This window comes from Bos javanicus, chromosome 16, assembly GCF_032452875.1.
Source record: "Bos javanicus breed banteng chromosome 16, ARS-OSU_banteng_1.0, whole genome shotgun sequence".
Classification (NCBI taxonomy): Eukaryota; Metazoa; Chordata; class Mammalia; order Artiodactyla; family Bovidae; genus Bos; species Bos javanicus.
Window position 1 is genome coordinate 20,993,993 of NC_083883.1, and position 13,341 is coordinate 21,007,333.

General features: G+C 40.7%; 1 protein-coding gene and 1 non-coding gene across 5 annotated transcripts in view; both read right to left on the reverse strand.

Moving 5' to 3' along the window:
* ESRRG (estrogen related receptor gamma) overlaps positions 1 to 13,341 on the reverse strand; it is a 695,806-nt gene that overhangs the window by 399,362 nt on the left and 283,103 nt on the right. The gene's annotated exons all lie outside the window — the stretch shown is intronic.
* Positions 8,888 to 8,959, reverse strand: TRNAC-ACA (transfer RNA cysteine (anticodon ACA)). Its single transcript has one exon. It is a non-coding gene; the product is annotated as a tRNA-Cys (tRNA).

The window sequence follows — 13,341 nt, forward strand, 5'->3', positions numbered from 1 at the left end:
GAGACCATAAACCAAAGCGAGACAAATGGTATACAGGACCGGTGGAGGGAAGTGCTCGCTCTGCTACACATCTCTTCTTTATCCACCAATCAGCCACCCTACCATCCACTCACCTGCTCACAAATAAAGGCAACACCTATGAGCCAACTAGGTAAGCCCAGATGCAAAGGTGAGTCTACCTGGGTCTGAGTCTGCACCTGCAGAACGATTCTTAGAACAGTTGTCAACTTGCAAATCGAGTTGAGCAGGAGTTCCCTCTCCCCACCCGTCCCTCCATGAAGGCTGTGTTAGGCACCTGCCTCCCCTGCCTGGCTTCCCACTCTCATCTCTTCCTCTCTTGTGTTTATGGACTTTCTCTCAATCCAAGTGAAGACAGTGGTGCTGAATAATGACAAGATGCTTCCCTCAACCCTCGCTGGAGGTAGCCAGAGAGTTTCAGTCAGCTTGGAATTCTTCAAATATCTTCTTCTTATCAAAAAGAGATGCCCTAATATTCCTGGGGCATTGTGTGGACACCTAGAGATACCAAAGGAAGCCAAGGGTTGTGATTTCCTTTTCTTTTACTGTTTCCTATCTCTCCTGGGATTATCACTCGGTTTTTTGTTTCTTATAAAACACTTTTGATGCAAAAAAAAAAAATATCTCATTGAGTTTATACACAGTAGCTGAACAAATGGAGAAATGGGTGAATGGATCTCAAACTGATGTAAAGAGAAAGTTTCTGGGAAGCTTGTGTTTTATTTTCCTATATAGATATGATCAGGTGCTTAATCAGTCTGTCTCTTTCTTTCTCTTCATCCATATCTGTCTCTTTCTCTCTCTCACACACACGCGCACACACACACACACACACACACTTTGGAAACAACACAAGCCATTTGAGCGTGAAGAAACATACCTTGAACTTGACCTGAAACTGCTTTTGGATCATGTTCATCTCTGACTTCAAAACAGTTTCTGCCACATAGGGTCTGGGGACAAGCAACCCACAAAATAGCAGCTTATTTAAAAACCAAATTCAGCCCTTACTGAAAGTGGTGATATTTGAAGCACATACAAGTAAAACTAATTTAACCTTTGGAAAGTTATCTCGGGAGGGAAAAGTCAAAATCCCTTTATAAGATTTTTAAGCACTGCAATTATTGACAAGGGGTATATTGCTTCAGTTTTCTCCGATCAGGAAGGAAAAAAAAAAAAAGAGAGAGAGAGAGAGAAGCCCACAAGAGACATCAGCAGCTGTCAGGCTGCTTTCCAATTGCAAAGAGGTAGTTTACAGTGGGCTTGTGCCAGTCTCTTAAGACAGGGTTAAGAAGCCTTTTTAAAATGCCTCAAAAAGCCAGCTCATACATTAATCAAGTCGAACCCTCATCCATACTTACTGCAATACATCAATTACAATGTCTTTTTTTAAAAAAATAAATTCTGGTTGACAGCAGACACCTTATTAAGGCCCACTAAAATGATACAATAAGTAGAAGGCTATTAATATTGCTCTTTTTTTTCCCTCCTTGCTATTGTCTTGCTGCTCTGGTCCGCAAACAAATTCAAGCTGCATTACAATTAATGCTGGTGGAACTCCTTCTAACGACTTCCAGCTTGCTAATTTTTTACGCTAATAATAAAAAAAAGGCATTGCTATGCAAGAACGACCCCCTTTTATCATGCGAGCATAGCACACCAGAGAGTGTCTGCTATTGTTCACATGAAAGACAATTAAACCCTGGAACATCAAACCTAAAAATGACAATCTGCTAACCAGCACTGGGCATTGCTCAATGCTTTCCTTTATTTTCTGAACTCCTAGAAAAAACAATTCTCTGAAGACCTTCCTTTCCTGTCCTCCCTTAACCACCTTTTGTGGGTGGGGGGAGGAGTAAAAAAAAAAATAACCTTTGCTGATTTATGCATCTCTGTGTAGAATTTATTAACGGTCTAAGGCCAATTTCCCTACAGCCTTCTTATTGCCTGTAGGTTGAAATTCCGGACACATAAAAAAGAAAGGCACCAATACCACCTACATAGTATCCCATTTAAAAATAAACAGTAAAGGTTCTTCAAAAATGCATGCAATATGAAAGTCTAGAAGGAGAAAGAAAAATCTAATTCCGCAACTCTGTGCTACTCGTCATCTCTGGGGATTCTGCTAGAGTCACGTGGGTATTTGGAAAACTCGTCTAATCCAGGCACCAAGTTTCCACAAAGCCAGAGTTGAAAACTAACTCCCTTCCTTCTTAGCAACATAAGGATTTCTTCACCAAAACACATGCTCATTTACTGGAAAAATACCCACGATTTGGGTTTTAATTATAACATTCAGAACATAAATACAACCACTTAAAAGTTCACTGGCTTTCCCAAGTGTTTTCCACATACTGACGGAGGCTTTGTCACAGCATAAAGAGAACTGGATTCAAGTTGCAGCTGGAGTGAGTCTTGGCTTGGCCACCTGCTCATCTTGGGGTTTTGACCAAATCTGCTAACCTCCCTGAGTCTCAGTTTCTCCCTTTGTAAAACAAATAGGGAAAAAAAAAAGGGGGCTCCTTCTTCATCTTGTAAAGATGAAACGAGAAGATGGCTGTGAAAGCTCTCTGAAAACGAAACCTCTGTGTATTGTATTGAAAAGTAAATAATTAAACGGAGTTGCTGTACGTCCTCACCGGAGTTGCACTGAAAGCTTTATTATCTGATTAGTAGTGAGTGATTCTCAAAAGCTGAGCATGACCACATCTTCTATTTAATCCACAGGTTTTCAGTAAAGGGGCCAGGCACTACGCTAGGACCTGCACGTTTGGTATTATGTTTCATTTTTACAGGAACTCTCCATGGTAGGTGTGATATTCCATACTTACAAATGAAGAAACTGAAGCCCACAAAGACTGAATGATTTGCCTAAGAGGCAGAGCTGAGATTTAGGTCTCAGCACAATTTGTGACCCAACCTAAGACACGCACCTTGGAAAGCTTCTTCTGTGGGAGAGCAGGTCTGTGAAGCAAGGGTCAGAGATAAAAACTGTGCTGTAATGTCAGCTCTGACATCATTGGCTCTGAAACCTTGGACCAGCCCTTCAGCTCTCAGTTTTTGTATCTGTAAAATACAGATAACATTTCTGCCCAGGGGTGGTTGTGAGGATCAAATAAGCTAACCCAATGTTCCTAGTAATAGCAAGTACTTAATTAATGTGGGCGCTTCCCTGGTGGCTCAGACAGTAGAGAATCCACCTGCAATTCGGGAGACCGGGGTTTGATCCCTGGGTTGGGAAGATCTCCTGGAGAAGGGAATGGCTACCCACTCCAGTATTCTTGCCTGGAGAATTCTGTGGACAGAAGAGCCTGGTGGGCTATAGTCCATAGGGTCTCAAAGACTTGGACACAACTGAGCAACTAACACATACTCACACAATGTGAACAAATGTTATTGCCCATATTCTCCTGGAGAAGGAAATGGCAACCCACTCCAGTATTCTTGCCTGGAAAATCCCATGGACGGAGGAGCCTGGTAGACTACAATCCATGGGGTCGCAAAGAGTTGGACACGACTGAAGTACTATGTAATAAACTGTAACATATAAAATGAGAATTAAACAAGGATCAGTAACTTCTACATTTAGCCAAGGTAGGGAAGCAGAGCCCACATTTCAGTTCAGTTCAGTCACTCAGTTGTGTCCAACTCTTTGCGATCCCATGGACTGCAGCATGCCAGGCTTCCCTGTTCATCACAGACTCCTGGAGCTTGCTCAAACTCATATTCATCGAGTCGATGATGCCATCCAATCATTTCATTCTCTGTCGTCCCCTTCTCCTCCTAGCTTCAATCTTTCCAAGAATCAGGATATTTTCTAATGAGTCAGTTCTTTGCATCAGGTGGCCAAACTATTGGAGCTTCAATTTCAGCATCAGTCCTTCCAGTTAATATTCAGGACTGATTTCCTTTAGGATTGACTGGTTTGATCTCCTTGCAGTCCAAGGGACTCACAAGAGTCTTCTCTAGTACTACAGTTTGAAAGCATCAATTCTTCAGTGCTCAGCTTTCTTTATGGTCCAACTCTCACATCCATACATGACTACTGGAAAAACCATAGCTTTGACTAGACAGCCTTTTGTCAGCAAAGTAATGTTTCTGTTTTTTTAATAATGCTGTCTAGGTTGGTCATAGCTTTTTTTCCAAGGAGCAAGTGTCTTTTAATTTCATGGCTGTAGGCACCATCTGCAGTGATTTTGGAGCCCAAGAAAATAGTCTATCACTGTTTCCATTGTTTCCCTACCTATTTGCCATGAAGTGATGGGACTGGATGCCACAATCTTTGTTTTTTGAATGTTTAGTTTTAAGCCAGCTTTTTCACTCTTCTCTTTCATTCTCATCAAAAGGCTCTTTAGTTCCTCTTCATTTTTTGCCATAAGGGTGGTGTCATCTGCATATGTGAGGTTTTTGATATTTCTCCCAGCAATCTTGATTCCAGCTTGTGCTTCATCCAGCCCAGCATTTTGCATGATGTACTCTGCATATGTTAAGTAGGCAGGATGACAAAATACAGCCTTGACGTACTCTATCCCAATTTGGAACCAGTCCGTTGTTCCATGTCTGGTTCTAACTGTTGCTTCTTGAACTGCATACAGATTTCTCAGGAGGCAGGTAAGGGATCACATTAACCACTCATTTCAGCTTGCTGCCCTGAGAGAGAGTCCAGGCTATATGCAAAAACATGAAGTCCAACAGACTCCTTCAATTAAGAAGATAAAGTTTAGGACTTTCCAGGTGGTCCAGTGGTTAAGAATCTGACTGACAACGCAGGGGACACGAGTTCAATCCCTGGTCCAGGAAGATTCCACGTGCTGCGGGGTGCGTGTACCTAAACCCGTGTACCTCAACGACCGAAGCCTGTGTCCCCTAGAGCCCGTGCTCCATAACAAGAAAAGTGCTGCAATGAGAAGGCCACAGCACAGCCAGGGAGTAGCTCTCCGTCACTGCAACTAGAGAAGGCCCACACGCAGCAACAAAGACCCAGCACAGCCATACATAAAGAAATAAATGAAATTTTAAAAAAAAGAAGACTAAATTGAAAATCTGGGGAGGTCAAGGCAGCTAGAGCTTGTAGAATGGAGCACTGGAGAAGACAGTGCTGCACCGACAACTCCACAGACCTGCAGATGGTGCCCTTCAAATATTCAGCTGAATGTCAATCAGCACAGGTGCTTAAAGAAACTACCAATGGCCAGGAAAGGCCCATTCAAAAAGATGAACAGTAACAGTGCCCAGTGCTCACACAAGGCCAGGAATTATACCTGTGCCTATCAGTCAGAATCAGACTGGAAAAGCCTCATGATTCATGGGGCATTATAAGATATACAGCAAGGCCTTGACTCAACAGCAGGAAATAATTAGCTCCAGACTGAGTTTTGTTTCACTTAAGTTAGAGATGAGATCCTAAAGTATCAAACTTTTTCCAAGTACCTGAAGTGCATCTCAAAACAAGGTTCAAGAATATTAATTGAAATACAAAATATACAGTACACAGCAAGGTAAATTCTCACTGTCTGGCATCCAATCAGAAGTTACCAGACATTTTTAAAAAGTTTCAATTGAAAACTCCAATTTTTAAAAAGCTCCAACATAAAACTCCAATTGAGGAGAAAAAAAATCAATTAATTGAGATAGATGCAAAACTGATCTGGAGTTACAATTAGCAGACAAGGACATTAAAACAGTTATAGTAACTAATAGTTTATGTGTTCAAAAGCAGAGGAAAGGGAGATTTATAAGCCTACAGATCAATGAATCTCCACAAACCCCAACATAAGAAGCATAAAAATTCTATACCAAGATGTGTCATAATCAAGTTGCTCAAAATTGTCTATAAAGAGAAAGTCTTAAAAGCATCCAGAGATAAACACATTAGGACAGAGAAAAGAAGGTAAGTCTGACAGCAAATTTGTCAGTGGAAACACTGCAAGTAAGAAAACAGTGGATCAGCATATTTAAATTGCTGAAATAAAAATAACTTTCAAAAACAAAGCCCCCCCAAAAAAATACCTTTACAGACATACAAAGGCTGAAACAACTCATTACTAGCAGACTGGCACTACAAAAATATTAAAAGAAATTCTCCAGACATTATACCAGATGGAAATACAGATTTGCACAAAGGAATGAAGAGCAGCAAAAAAGGTAACTACATGGGTAAATATAGTTTTTTTTTTAATTATTATTTTCATTTCTTTAAATGATAATTTACTGTTTAAACAAAGAGTAATAATAACAATGTAGTGTGGGGCTTATGATATTTATAAAAGCAAAACATATGACAATAGCACAAAGGCCAAGAGGAGAAAACTGAAAGTACTATACTGTCTCAAACTATAAAGTGGCATAATATTACTTGCGCATAGCCTATGATAAGTAAAAGATGTAAACTATAAATCCTAAAGCAATCATACAACAACAAAGACTTATAGCTAATAACTAACAGAGGTAATAAAATAGAATCATAAAAGTACTCAATCCATAAGATGGCAAAAAGGGAGAAAGGAAACAAAGAAAAGATGGAATAAATAGGAAAGAAATAGCAAGACACTACATTTAAATGTAACCATGTGAATTGCCGCATTAAATATGTGTTCTGCTGCTGCTAATTTGCTTTAGTCGTGTCCGACTCTGTGGACCCCATAGACGGCAGCCCACCAGGCTCCCCCGTCCCTGGGATTCTCCAGGCAAGAGTACTAGAGTGGGTTGCCATTTCCTTCTCCAATGCATGAAAGTGAAAAGTGAAAGTGAAGTCGCTCAGTTGTGTTCGACTCTTAGCGACCCCATGGACTGCAGCCTACCAGGCTCCTCCATCCATGGGATTTTCCAGGCAAGAGTCCTGGAGTGGGGTGCCGTTGTCTTCTCTGAAATATGTGTTCTACATATCCCAATTAAAAGATATTGTCAGATTCCATTAAAAAACATATCCCAATTAAAAGATATTGTCAGATTCCATTAAAAAAAAGTAAAATCCAACAATATGATGCCCACAAGAAACATACATAGGAGAAACTTTCTGTGACTTGGTTAGAATGTTTTCTTTTAGTTACAAAATGAAAATAATAATCCATAAATGATTAAACTGATAAGTCAACTTCATAAAAATTAAAAATGCATGCCCTTTGAAACACAGTGTCCAGAAAATGAAAAGACAAGCCAACTCTGGCAGAATATATTGCAAATCATAAAATCCAGTTAAGGACTTGTATCTATAATATATAAAGAACTAACAAAAATCAACAAAAAAACCTACTATAAAAGTGGGCAGAGATTTGAGTAGACACTCCAACAACAAAGATATACAAATGACAAATGAGCACATGAAAAGATACTCACCATCATTAATCACTAGAGAAATGCAAAGTAAAGCCACAGTTATATACTAATACTGTGGTGTTGGAGAAGACTCTTGAGAGTCCCTGGGACTGCAAGGAGATCCAACCAGTCCATCCTGAAGGAGATTAGCCCTGGGATTTCTTTGGAAGGAATGATGCTAAAGCTGAAACTGCAGTACTTTGGCCACCTCATGCAAAGAGTTGACTCATTGGACAAGACTGATGCTGGGAAGGATTGGGGGCAAGAGGAGAAGGGGACGACAGAGGATGAGATGGCTGGATGGCATCACTGACTCAATGGACATGAGTTTCAGTGAACTCCGGGAGTTGGTGATGGACAGGGAGGCCTGGCATGCTGCGATTCATGGGGTCGCAGGGAGTCGGACACGACTGAGTGACTGAACTGAACTGACACACCTATTAGAAGGAATGCAATTAAAAAGCCTGAATATATCAAGGATTTCTTTAGAACAAATGGAACTCTCATGCACTGTCACTGAGAATGCAAAATGGTACAACTGCTTTGGAAAACAATTTGGCAGTTTCTTATAAAGCCAAATATACATGTGACGTACGATCCATTCCTAAATTCACCCAAAGAGAAATGAAAGCCTATGTCCATACAAAGACTTGTCCCCAAATGTTCACAGTAGTTTATTTGTCAACATTCCAAACTGGAAACACGATGAAAGCTCATCAATAGATTACTGGATGAGCAGAATGTATTATATCCATACAGTCATAGAGTATGCAGTAATAAAATGGAGCTGTCACTGCAATGACATGGATAAATGTTAAAGTAATGATGCAGAGTGAAAGAAACTAGACCAAAAAGAATACATACTCTAAGATTCCACTTATTTAAAACTCTGGAAAATGTGAATTTATCTCTAGAGATAGCTGATAAATGGTTGCCCCAGGTTGGGGAGATTAGGCCTGTAAGAGGTCAGAGGGAAGAAGTGCAAAGAGGGACAAGACAACTTGGAGGGCGATATATCTGATCATTACCTTGATAACAGTGTTGGTTTCAAAAGTACATATGGATGTTAAAACTGCTATATCTCAATAGAGCTGTTGAAAACAGGATCATTGTCCACAAGGAACTAAAAATCTGCTTATTGAAATAAAGCATACACAAAAATAATGTAATGAATAAGAAAGATAGTGTTTCCCACAGAAAACACGAATAGTACCCAACAGTGTTCTTACAAGTTCCTGTGTATCAGAATCAACCGGAGGGAGTGTTAAAACATGGGCTTGCCGGATCCAAGATCTAGAGTTTTTAATTCAGTAGGTCTGGGATGGGACTTAACAATTTGTATTTTAAACTAGCTCTCTGGTCTTTCATACAAGCTGCATTGGCTTAGAGACAATCACCACTCTTTCAGAAAACAATCAAATCTCAAAGTGAATGAAGTCGCTCAGTCGTGTCCGACTCTCTCTGACCCCATGGACTGTAGCCTACCATGCTCCATCCATGGAATTTTCCAGGCAAGAGTACTGGAGTGGGTTGCCATTGCCTTCTCCAGAGGATCTTCCCAACCCAGGGATTGAACCTGGGTCTCCCGCATTGTAGGCAGACGCTTTACCATCTCAGCCACCAGGGAAGTCTATTAAATCTCAAACTTATGAGTAAATTAAGAGTCAGGCAAGGATATGGTCCTACTAGTCAAACTCCAGTTTCTGCTCTATTTTAGCTTTTCTCTTATAGCCTTTTGAGAAATAGTTACTGTGGTAAATCAGGAGTGATAAAGATGCAATCATCTCTCAGTATCCATGGGGGGTTGCTTCCAGTACCCCCTGCAGATACTAAAATCCACGGATGCTCACGTCCCTCACGTATTTAGTATCTCTTTCTCGATCATGGGCTTTGGTGCTCACTATTTCCTTTGAGTGTAACACCTTTTATCCCTCATGCTTACTTTTATCTGGCTAATTCTAATTCATCCTTTAGGGCTGAGCTTAGACATACATCAGTCTGTGAAGAACTTTCTCTGGCATACTCCTATACCCAGCCTTCTGCTCAGGCAAATTTTCTGCTCCTCTAGTCCATATTTCATGCCCCTACCTAGCACTCCCCGAGGTTGACCCTTGAGTTCATCTTCTAAATCAGTTTACCATGCTCATCCCATTTCTTTCTACTTCTCAAAAAACTAATTTATTTCTCTTTCGTTGACTGCAGTAGCATTTGGGACATTTCAGCATTCTTGATTCTCTCTGAGTTACCAAGCCAGTCAGGGAGAGAGAAGGAAGAAAAGAGGGGTAACAAAAATCTAGAATCATAAAGTGGGATAGGAAGGACAGGGGATGAAATTGTAAATCCACAATATCACATGCACACACAAACTATGTGGGGGATGCTGACGATTATTACTCAAAGGGTAGTAATTTCAAGTGGTACCAATCTTTAACCCAGATTGGATCACAGGACAAATCAAGCTTCCCAGTTCATACTCATGCATTTGACATATTTATGGTCTGCTTTTATAGTTTTTGATCACAATTTCTAGGAGGCAGCTAGTCCCTAAATCAACAAGTCAGTAAAAAGCAACTAAAGTTCCAGTCCTGTTAACAGAACTACCTACGAGGAGGTCAGCACTGTTTGGAACACATTTAAAACATTTATGAGAGCCACCGAAAAATGTCTGTTCATGAAACCAGGTTACATTAAGCATCCTGACTGTATTTTTCCACAACTCTAGACTTTGGTTACAGCAGCCCAAAACAAGGGTTGAAGAAAAAGAATAAAAGTGATCCAGAAAAAAAAAAAAAACTTTCCTGAAAATTTTTGTTTCAACCAGAGGGATGGAAGTTCTGAGGACAAAAAGCAAAGTCAAGGACACCAGGGACATCTGTCTTAGGAAGGGCAGTTGTCACATCACATTCAGGGGTTGAGAGTCAGGGTGGCTTTCCTGTGGCTCAGATGGTAGAGTCTGTCTGCAATGTAGAAGACTCAGATGTGATCCCTGGGCCAGGAAGATCCCCTGGAGAAGGAAATGGCCCTCCACTCAGTATTCTTGCCTGGAGAATCTCATGGACAGGGGAGCCTGGTGGGCTCCAGTGGGGTCACAAAGAGTTGGTTGCAACAGAGGAACTAAACACACACAGAGTCAGGGTGGACTATTCAGTCTGACTTCAGCAGGGAGCGTCTGTCCACTTCAGGAGACGCTGCCTAGAGGTTCAGGCTTAGAAGAACAACCCCAGTTCTCTGGGAAGGTCCGCCAACATTTGGAAGGTAGGATTATTAGGGGAAGCACACTGATTGAAACCGCCCACCCTGGCCAGGCACCATAGTAACCATTGGCATGAGTTGTTTTATGACAGGAGATCCTGATAAGGTATAATACGGAACTAATAAGCCACCACCAACAGGAAGAGTCCGGAAAGGTCGAAAGGAGACACCACGTGTCCGTCCACTTCCCAGAATCCCTCTCGCTAGCATCCATCTTGGCTGAGCGATGTGTGTGCCACCAGGAAAGACTCTGAATTAGAATGATTGGCCAAAGACCACCCGGAAACTAATCCCATCACTATAAAACCCAAGACCGCGAGCCACGCGGCACAGCAGTTCTCCTGGGTTCCCTTACCCTACTGCTCTCCACCCGGGTGCCCTTTCCCAATAAAATCTCTTGCTTTGTCAGCATGTGTCTCTCCCCGGACAATTCATTTCTGAGTGTTAGACAAAAGCCCAGTTTTGGGCCCTGGAAGGGGTCCACCTTCCTGCAACAGGATGGCATTAAATAACCACAGCCCAGCAAAGAAGCTAACCTGGGAAAACTGACTTACAGATTCTACCACTGCAGCAGCCAACAGTTGGAGGCCACATCCCCAAAAGTATGACAATCCCAGCCTCTTGCACAACAGGAACTGACCTAGAAAAACCTTTATTCCCCTGCCAAATAAAAAAATCTGATTCCCAAAAGCAAAGAATACTTTGACTTCACACTCTTTCTGGTGGACCTTATTTTGATGATTATATGATGAATGAAGGGGAAAAAAAAGGCTGGACTCTGACTAGGAAAGTTTGTCATAAGGTTTCCCATAATCTTGACTTTTTTTATGCTCTGCAGGAAAAAAAAAAAAAAGATTACCAAAAAGGAATAAAGAGCACTAACCAAAGAAATTTCTCTCTCCCAAATTTGCAGCACCTCTGAACTTCCTTGAAAGGGAAGGACAAAGCAGCCGTTTGCTCAGCTTAGATCATTTTGATTGAGACTCATATGTTATTTTAAATGAACATTGCTCAGGTAGTTAAGCCTTAAAAACCAACCATCCTTGACAACTGTCCAATTCTCTTTTTTTAAAGTCTTACCTTAAGGGTTTCAGAAGCACATTTTCAAGTAGGCTGTAGTGGGAGGGGACAAAGCTTCCTCCCTGCTTCACAGCTCAATGGGGCTTCTGGCCTTTGTTCATTTTTGTCTTTGAAAACTTTATGTTACAATTATAAAAGAAAAAAAAAATAACCAGAGTAAACTTAAAAAGCAAACACGCTGCAGTTGCTTTAAGCTGTTGGAACAATGCAAAATTCCAATGCATATTAAATATACAATCTAATAGAACACTTATTTTTTAAGATTTTACTCTTACTACTTGACTAATAATGTTAAAAAGGAAAATAAAGGGCTACATTTCTCCAGTGACACTGGGAGTTCACTTACATTAATTTTTTTGTTGTTGAATGGAGTGGATGACACAACAGCAAGGCAAGCGTACCAAAGGGCAGCTAAAGTCTTCTTTGCATTTCCTATGCATGGAGTCCCTCTGGAAGACTTCCCAGGGGGCTCAGATGGTAAAGAATCTGCCTGCAATGCAGCTGACCCATGTTTGATCCCTGGGTTGGGAAGACCCCCCTGGAGATGAGAACGGCAACCCACTCCAGTATTCTTCCCTGGAGAATTCCACGGACAGAGGAGCCTGGTGGGCTTTATAGAACACGGAGTTGCAAAGAGTCAGACACTACTGAGTGGTTAACACTTTCACTTCACTTTTAGACACTAAGTCCTGATGTAAAATAATGTTTGCAGTTTTTACTTCCATACTGCATATAACATACATACATATATATATATTTTTTACTTTGTGGAAGCTCTAGTCTTACACCTTATAGTAATGCCAACAAAAATGTTTAAGGAAGGATCATCCAAAAGAAGACATGACATTTTGCAAAGCCTTCAGTTTATCTTTAGAAAGTGCAATTATAAACGATGCTTGAATCAAGCTGCCCAGACACTTGTGTTAACACAGAAATTCTGTTACCATTAGTTCTTGCTCAGTAAATGCAAATATTATGAATACTGTTCAACCGCAGGGAATGTCATATCTACCACTTCTATGACAGTAATAATGTAAAACATGCTTGCAAGTAATAAACATATTTATTAAATAGACCTCCATTCAAGTTAGGTATATATACATACAAACACACATTTTATTGGACAGACTATTAAGTGTCCATAGCCTATGTATTCATATACAACATGATATGCATTCACATCCCCTTTAAATTGTGCAACTATAATAACACAATGACATTTAAAGGATGTTCTTACTTAAATATATATTGTTAAATGTACAGTTCTTGGGGCTTTCTAGGGTGCTAGTTGTAAAAAACCTGCCTGCCAATTCATAAGACATAAGAGACTCAGGTACGATCCCTGGGTCTGGAAGATCCCTTGGAGGAGGGTATAGCAACCCACTCCAGTATTCTTGCCTGGAGAATCCTGTGAACAGAGGAGCCTGGTGGGCTACGGTCCATAGGGTCATAAAGAGTCAGACACGACTGAAGAGACTTAACACACACACATACACGTTCTTTACCAATATTGAAATGAGTGTTTTTTAGGGGAAAGGAACAAGCATGCATCTTAATTTCTACTGAAGGTCTGCTTTAAGCTTTCTGAGGAAAACCATATTAAAATCACATATACTAGCTTTCCAATGTAGTAAATATACATATTTCATGATATCTTTATCTTCTAAAGGGGCTGGA